Raw genomic sequence first — 7,926 nt, 5'->3', positions numbered from 1 at the left:
CATTTGCATTTACTAAATTCCTGGGACACTGCTGGTATCAAACCACTTTAAATTCAATTCCTAGCAAGGGTGGGCACTAGGTTTATAAAATCAAAGATGCCCTTTTTTTTCTTCATGCCTTCTCCATCTCTTAGCAACAAGACAAGTCTCCCTACAACTGTAGAAAGATGGGAAATGGGGAATGGTTGACTTCTGGTTTCCCCTGATTGTGAGGGAAACATTTGCTGTCTTTTCTCTATGTAGAGTGCCTTGGGCCTTCACCTCTGCTAGCCTCTCCCCACGTCTCAGTTAAGCAGCTGATTCATCCAGGTCAGCAAATGCTCACAGGGCAAAAGTAAGCTGTGAAGTTTCTGCGCACCTTTCTGTGTTCTTGCCTTCTCCTAGACACTGGCCTTGTCATTCCTCACGATATTTTAGTCCCTCTATACTTTAAGAAGTTTTTCATATTTCTTCCAGCATTTTTACCCATTTTCAGGGTGGTCACTAATATGAATAAAAATCGCCCTACTCCCACCTGAAATGAAAGTCCCTCAAATGATCTTTCTTCCTCTCTCCCACTTCTTTTGTGTCCTGGCACGTCTCAATACCAGCAGCTGCCAAAGTCACTGAGCTTCAATGGCTTCAGTTTCCTCAACTATAAAATAGGATTAATGATTTTCATGACCTCACAGAATCATTTTGGAACTCAAAATAACTCAGATAAAAGCTCTCAACAAACTATAAAGTACCAACTTTATATACATATATGTCACACATCTATAATAAATTATATAAATGATAAATACTATATTTATATATGTGTATATGAACAACTATTTTAACAGCAGTAATGATAAACATAGTAGGAGATATGTAAACAGAGAGTTTTGTTTTGTTTTGTTTTGTTTTTGAGACAAGATCTTGCTCTATTGCCCAGGGTGGAAGGCAGTGGTATGATCTCGGCTCACTACAACCTCAAACTCTTGGACTCAAGCAATCCTCCCACCTCAGCCTCCTGAGTAGCTGGAACTACGGGGATGTACCAGCTACTAGCCAGGGATGCCTGGCTATTTTTACTTTTGTAGAAACAGGGTCTTGTGGCCGGGCACAGTGGCTCATGTCTGTAATCCCAGCACTTTGGGAGGCCAAGGTGGGCAGATCACGAGGTCAGGAGATGGAGACCATCTTGGCTAACATGGTGTGAACCTGGGAGGTAGAGGTTGCAGTGAGCCAAGATCGCGCCACTGCACTCCAGCCTGGTCAACAGAGGGAGATTCTGTCTCAAAAGAAAAAAAAAAAAGAAATAAAGAAATAGGGTCTTGCTAGGTTTCGGTTTCCCAGGCTAGCCTCAAACTCCTGGCTTCAAGCAGTCCTTCCACCTCAGCTTTGCTGGGATCACAGGCATGAACCATCACACCTGGCCTAATAATTTTTGTGGTTACTTTCAGTTCTAAAATTACAAGATTCCATGCCCGTGCATAAGTAGCTCCCATCTCTATCTGCTTAACTATCTGACTGCTGTTCTTATGTTCTCATGTCCATTCAGAATATTTTATCCCTCTTTTATTTCCGTGTGAATCTACAGATATTTCAAGACCCAGTGCAAGTACATCTTCTATCTTCTGGTTCTCAACTTTGAATTACTCTGGGTCAGCCAGGGAGCTTAAGAAAATACTGATTCACTGTCTCAAGCTAAAGTAATTAAATTAGAATCTAGCAAAGTCAGGGCAGATTTTTGTTTTGTTTTGTTTTGTTTTTTGACGGAGTCTCTCTCTATTATCCAGGCTGGAGTGCAGTGGCATGATCTTGGCTCACTGCAACCTCCACCTCTGGGTTCAAGCAATTCTCATGCCTCCACCTACTGAGTAGCTGGGATACAGGCGCCCACCACCACGCCTGGCTAATTTTTGTATTTTTAGTAGAGATGGAGTTTCGCCATGTTGGTCAGGCTGGTCTTGAACTCTTGACCTCAAGTGACCTGCCTGCCTCAGCCTCCCAAAGTGGTGGGATTACAGGTGTGAATCTCTGTACCCGGCCAACACAGAAATCTATTATATGTTAGGTACTATGATTAAGCATCCACAGAGGACAGGTGATTGAAAATTTTAATAGGACTCTCAAGGAAAAATCATGTGTTTTTGATAACATTCCTCACTGAAATCCTGCTAGCAAATTTATATAGGATGGGATCTAAGATTGGTGCTGGTCAGGACATCAGAGTAGAAAAAGAACTACTTGATGAATGAGCTTTTCAAAATATCCTTAAGTCAAAAGACACCCCAAGAAATGACAGAGGAAGAAAAAGACTGAAAGTACTTTTGGGGGCATTTTGTCTAAAGACTTGTGTTAGATTTGGCAAGTCCGAGTATCTACCTTGCAGCAGAGACAGTGAATCTGCACACTGCTCAGTGATCCCGCAGAAATAAACCAGAGAGGTCACAAATAGTCAGGATTAGGAAGACGTCAAAAATTTTTCTTGGCTGGGTGTGGTGGCTCAAGCCTGTAATCCCAACATCTTTGGGAGGCCGAGGTGGGAAGATGGCTTGAGTGCAGGAGTTCGAGGTTACAGTGAGCCATGATCACACTATTGCCCTCCAGCCTGGGCAACAGAGCAAGACCCTGTCTCTAAAACAAACAAACAAAAATGGTTTCTTACCATCTCTCGATCTCCCACTATTTCAAATTCAGCTCAGCCTGTGTCAGCACTGCTTGGGGAGACTGAGGACCCCCAGCCCGAAACTGCTGGTTAGTGCATTTATGAGCCCCAGGAAGTAAAGAAGCACTGAAGTAGGCTTTTATTTAATATGAATTTCCTCTCTCTCTCTCTCTCTCTCTCTCTCTATATATATATATATATATATATATTTTTTTTTTTTTTTTTTTTTTTTTAGACGGAGTTTCGCTCTTTTTGCCCAGGCCAGAGTGCAATGGTGCGATCTCGGCTCACCACAACCTCCGCCTCCCGGGTTCAAGCGATTCTCCTGCCTCAGCCTCCCGAGTAGCTGGGATTACAGGCATGTGCCACCATGCCTGGCTAATATTGTATTTTTAGTAGAGATGGGGTTTCTCCATGTTGGTCAGGCTGGTCTTGAACTCTCAACCTCAGGTGATCTACCCGCCTCGGCCTCCCAAAGTGCTGGGATTACAGGCATGAGCCACCGCGCCCGACTTCCTCTATATTAAGGATTAAACACTTTGCTAAATTGTGAATTATCAATCCTTAGAGTGAGTTTCTGATGAGAGAAAATTACAAAATAATAATACAGTAAAATGAACTTGTGTCTCAACAGTCCAAATCAGCTGTGGAAGCTAAAGCAACTCCATCTTGGATGCTAATCCGCCACAACGACTTCTGATTAACTCTCGTTCCGGGAACACCTCTACGATTTCTACTTTCACTTTCACATACTTTCAGTAAATCTTACCCTTAGGCAAACTCCCTATGTATATGAGCCCTGGGCCTGGAGGTAAGCGTGGAGTTCCACTATCTTATCTTGTAACCACCTGAGTCATCATTTCTGTTTGTAAGCGCCTATTAATTGTTTCTTTCCCAGAAACTGGATTTGTCAGCCTCTTTCTTTGGCTTCTCAGTTTCCTTGACCTTTGGGGGTAGATTTGCATAGACCTGCTCACTATGGAACACCAGCTTCCATTACCCTTTATTCAGGGAAGCAGCCAATCTTGGTAAATTCTGTTTTAGGATGATAGAACTAATTGCGAAATATCAGAAAGAGATAAACCATAAATGCTTGCCTACCTTATGTTAGTTTTCCACCCAGAGAACACTGGTGGAAAAAATCGTGGTTCATCTGTAACAAGCACTATGAGAAGTGCTTACTACAGCAATGACTGGGAAGATTCCAGTCATTGTTAAAGAAAAATAAAACTCATTTATATTAAAGGATATCTCTGTATGTACACAGATGTGTAATAGCAGAGAAAGGAAAAGGCTAGAGAAAAGAGAACAAGAACATTTGCAAGTGGTTGCCTCTTGTGGGCTGTTACTGTCTTCCATTTCTTTCTTTTTTTTTTTTTTTTGAGACAGAGTCTTGCTCTGTCGCCCAGGCTGGAGTGCACTGGCGCAATCTTGGCTCACTGCAAGCTCCGCCTCCCGGGTTCACGCCATTCTCCTGCCTCAGTCTCCCGAGTAGCTGAGACTACAGGCACCTGCCACCACGCCCGGCTAATTTTTTTTTTTATTTTTTTTTTCAGTAGAGATGGGGTTTCTCCATGTTGGCCAGAATGGTCTCGATCTCTCGACCTCGTGATCCACCCACCTCGGCCTCCGAAAGTGCTGGGATTACAGGCATGAGCCACCACGCCCAGCCCTGTTTTTCATTTCTTTAGAAGTGTTTCAATCTCAGCTGGGCGCGGTGGCTCACACCTGTAATCCTAGCACTTTGGGAGGCCAAGGCCAGGGGATCACAAAGTCAGAAGTTTGAGACCAGCCTGACCAACGTGGTGAAACCCCATCTCTACTAAAAATACAAAAATTAGCTGGGTGTGGTGGCATGCATCTGTAGTCTCAGCTACTCGGGAGGCTGAGGCAGGAGAATTGCTTGAACCCAGGAAGCAGAGGTCGCAGTGAGCCGAGACGTCTCCAACACTGCACTCCAGCCTGGGGGTGACAGGAGAGACTCCAACTCAAAAAAGAAAAGAAAAGAAAAGTGCTTGAATCTTCTGCAAATCTTCATATATGGCTTAGGTGATACAATTAAAGCAACATTCTAAAAGAAAAGTCTAGATGGATTTCAGCAGTTAAGAGCAAAACTATACTTGCCTTTCAGAGTTGATATGAGGAGGCACTCATTCATTCATTCACATGCATTCATTCAAGTCACTCATTGTCAAGCTCATAAGGGGCCAGGCATAATAAGACAAATGCAGTCCCTGGCTTGACGGAGCTCACATCCTAATGGAAAGACAGATGATAAACAACTGAGCAACAACTAACGACAGATGGTGACCGGTTTGGTAAAGGTGCTCTAACAGAGAGTACCTGGGAAGACCCACTTACACAGAATGGTCAGTTAACGCCCCCTCAAGCAAGTGAAGTTTCAGCTGGGGCCTGAAGGGTGAGAAAGAGCCAATGGGAGGCTGAATGAGCTTGAAGAGCTTTCCAGGAAAAGGAAGAAACAGACTCAATGAGAGAGCTCCATATGTTCTAGAGAGGAGAAGAAACTCCCAAATTTTGCGCAGCTAAGAACAAACATTCTGAGCCTACCAACCTGAGTGGCTGGGCCAGGCTGGGTGAATTCCCAAGGCACCAGAGCAGCAGGGCCCTGGTAGAGGTTGACCCTTCCTCCACTCCCTGACCTACCAGAGAAGTTTCTCAGGAGGCTCCAGGGCCACATTCCACGGCCCAAGGGACCAGGCTGACCCTGATGTGGTAAATATGAAAAAGTGAAAAATTACTCAGGATCTTTGAAAAAATATATTTGAACTACCTTTTCTGGCTGACTCCATGCAGGTCTGCTGTCCTTCCCAAACCAATTCCCAAACTGTCTTTCCATCCTGTTAGCTGTTTTTCCCTTTCCTACTTTCCGGTGTTAAGGGATTAGTAAGCCCCGCAGTGCTTCTCCATGCCAGAGCATCATTTTTCATCCCCGAGGGTCCTACACAAACACCTGCGAGGTTGACTCATGAAAGGACAGGAGCCAGGGCTTTCTGGCGGAGGAGTGCAGGAGTGTGAGACAAGGTCATAGTTGTTTTTACTTTCTCCAAAGCTATTGCAAGCAGCCTGGTCATCTTCACTCTGGGATGCTGGTTTGTCACTAACTACGCTATGTATGTGAAAGTACATAGGAAAGAAGGAGCTCTCGGCAGCTGACCATTTGCATCCTGGGGGCATCTGAGGCTGATTTGTTGATGTAGGACTCCTATTATGAGATCTGTTCAGCAGGAGGGTCTGATAATTTTTTTTTTTTTTTTTTTTGGAGACAGTTTTGCTCTGTCACCCAGGCTGGAATGCAGTGTCTCAATCTTGGCTCACGGCCACCTCTGCCTCCCGGGTTCACGCCATTCTCTGGCCTCAGCCTCCCAAGTAGCTGGGACTACAGGCGTGCACCACAACGCCTGGCTAATTTTTCATATTTTTAGTAGAGATGGGGTTTCACTATGTTGGCCAGGCTGGTCTTGAACTCCTGACATCAGGTGATCCGCCTGCCTCAGTCTCCCAAAGTGCTGGGATTACAGGCATAAGCCACGCGCCCGGCCAAGAATCATGTAACTAGGGCAACCGCAGTAATATTCAGTTAGCATTTCTCTAAGGTCACTGTTTTATTCTATCAACTTTTGCTTTACTCATCAAATCCCAGAGTTGTCATGTTCTCATAGAAAGCACAAAACTTTCAATGTCAAATATACGTGGGTTCAAATCCTAGAACCTGGGAGTCCCTGATGTTCAGCATTCCAAAATCCTTTTGCCTGTTTCAAAATTAAAATGAGAAAATATATGTAAGGTAATTGTATCTATTAGTCAGCCTTTGCTGTGATAATAAGCCTCAGTTTCAGTGGTTTATGATCCAAGCATTTATTTCTCAGAGTTTTGCAGGCTGGCCTTGGCTGCACTGGGCTGGGCTCTAGGTGTCTTCTCATTTGGAGAATGAGGCTGAAGGAGCAGTGGCTACATGGGGTATGAAGCTCTCGTGGAATACAGCAGGACAAGAGGACTAGATGAAAGGTGGCTTTGGAACTAGCCTGCTGTCACCTCAGTCTAGTCCATTGTCCAAAATAAGTTCCCACGTAGAGGGAAGGAAGGGTGAACGTGTGCTTAATGATAATGCAATTGTCACATTAAGGCCGGGAGCATGTTAGGTGCTTAACAGATATTAGCCTCCACCCCTTCCCCAATGCCTACAGTAGAATTTAATAAATGAATAGTAATGACCAGAAGCCAACTCTGTTGCCAGCCCATGTCTTTGCTTTAATGACAGTCTAAGAGCCTGTATTCACCTTCCTCAGCTTCCTCACCATTCCCAGATCCATTTCTGAATTCCTTATTCTACACCCTTGCCTCACTTTCCTTTGCAGCACCTCACTTGGCCTTGTGCCCTGACACCTGGTGATGCCCTTGTGCCCTGACACCTGGTGATGCCCACATACTTTCCACCTTCATGGTAACCCTAATAAGCCCCAGGACCACATGGCTTCCTGCTGTTCTGGTCCTCCCTGGTCTCTGTTGGCTAGGCTCACTGTGACTTTGTTAATCGAGTATGGCATCAATCACCAACTTTTTTTTTATATTTATTTTTTATTTTACTTTAAGTTCTGGGATACATGTGCAGAATGTACAGGGGTATTACATAGGTATACGTGTGCCATGGTGGTTTGCTGCACCTATTGACCTGCCCTGTAAGTTCCCTCTCCTTGCCCCTGACCCCCCAACTGGTGTGGTGTGTGTTCTTCCCCTCCCTGTGTCCGTATGTTCTCATTGTTCACCTCCCACTTATGAGTGAGAACATGCAGTGTTTTGGTTTTCTGTTCCCATGTTAGTTTTTTTTTTTTTTTTTTGAGACAGAGTTTTGCTCTTGTTGCTCATGCTGGAGTGCAATGGCACGATCTCGGCTCACCGCAACCTCTGCCTCCTGGGTTCAAGCAATTCTCCTGCCTCAGCCTCCTGAGTAGCTGGGACTACAGGCCCCTGCCACCATGCCTGGCTAATTTTTTGAGTGCAGTCATGGTGCCTAGAAGTCCTTCCATAGGAAGGAAGGGAAAAAAAAGAAAGAATGAAATAGATGTGGAGGATACAAGATGTTTTTCAACAATGTCCTCAAGAGGTGCACAGGCCAGATTGAGTGGCTCGCACCTGTAATCCCAGTGCTTTGGGAGGCAGAGGTGGGAGGATAGCTTGAGCCCAGGAGTTCAAGTCCTCAGTAAACTCTGATCATGACACTGCACTCCAGCCTGGGTGACAGAGCAAGATTCTATCTCTAAAAAAATTTTTTT

Source organism: Macaca nemestrina, chromosome 1 (genome assembly GCF_043159975.1).
Source record: "Macaca nemestrina isolate mMacNem1 chromosome 1, mMacNem.hap1, whole genome shotgun sequence".
Lineage (NCBI taxonomy): Eukaryota > Metazoa > Chordata > Mammalia > Primates > Cercopithecidae > Macaca > Macaca nemestrina.
The sequence above is the reverse complement of the archived record's forward strand: the minus strand, read 5'-3'. Positions refer to the sequence as shown.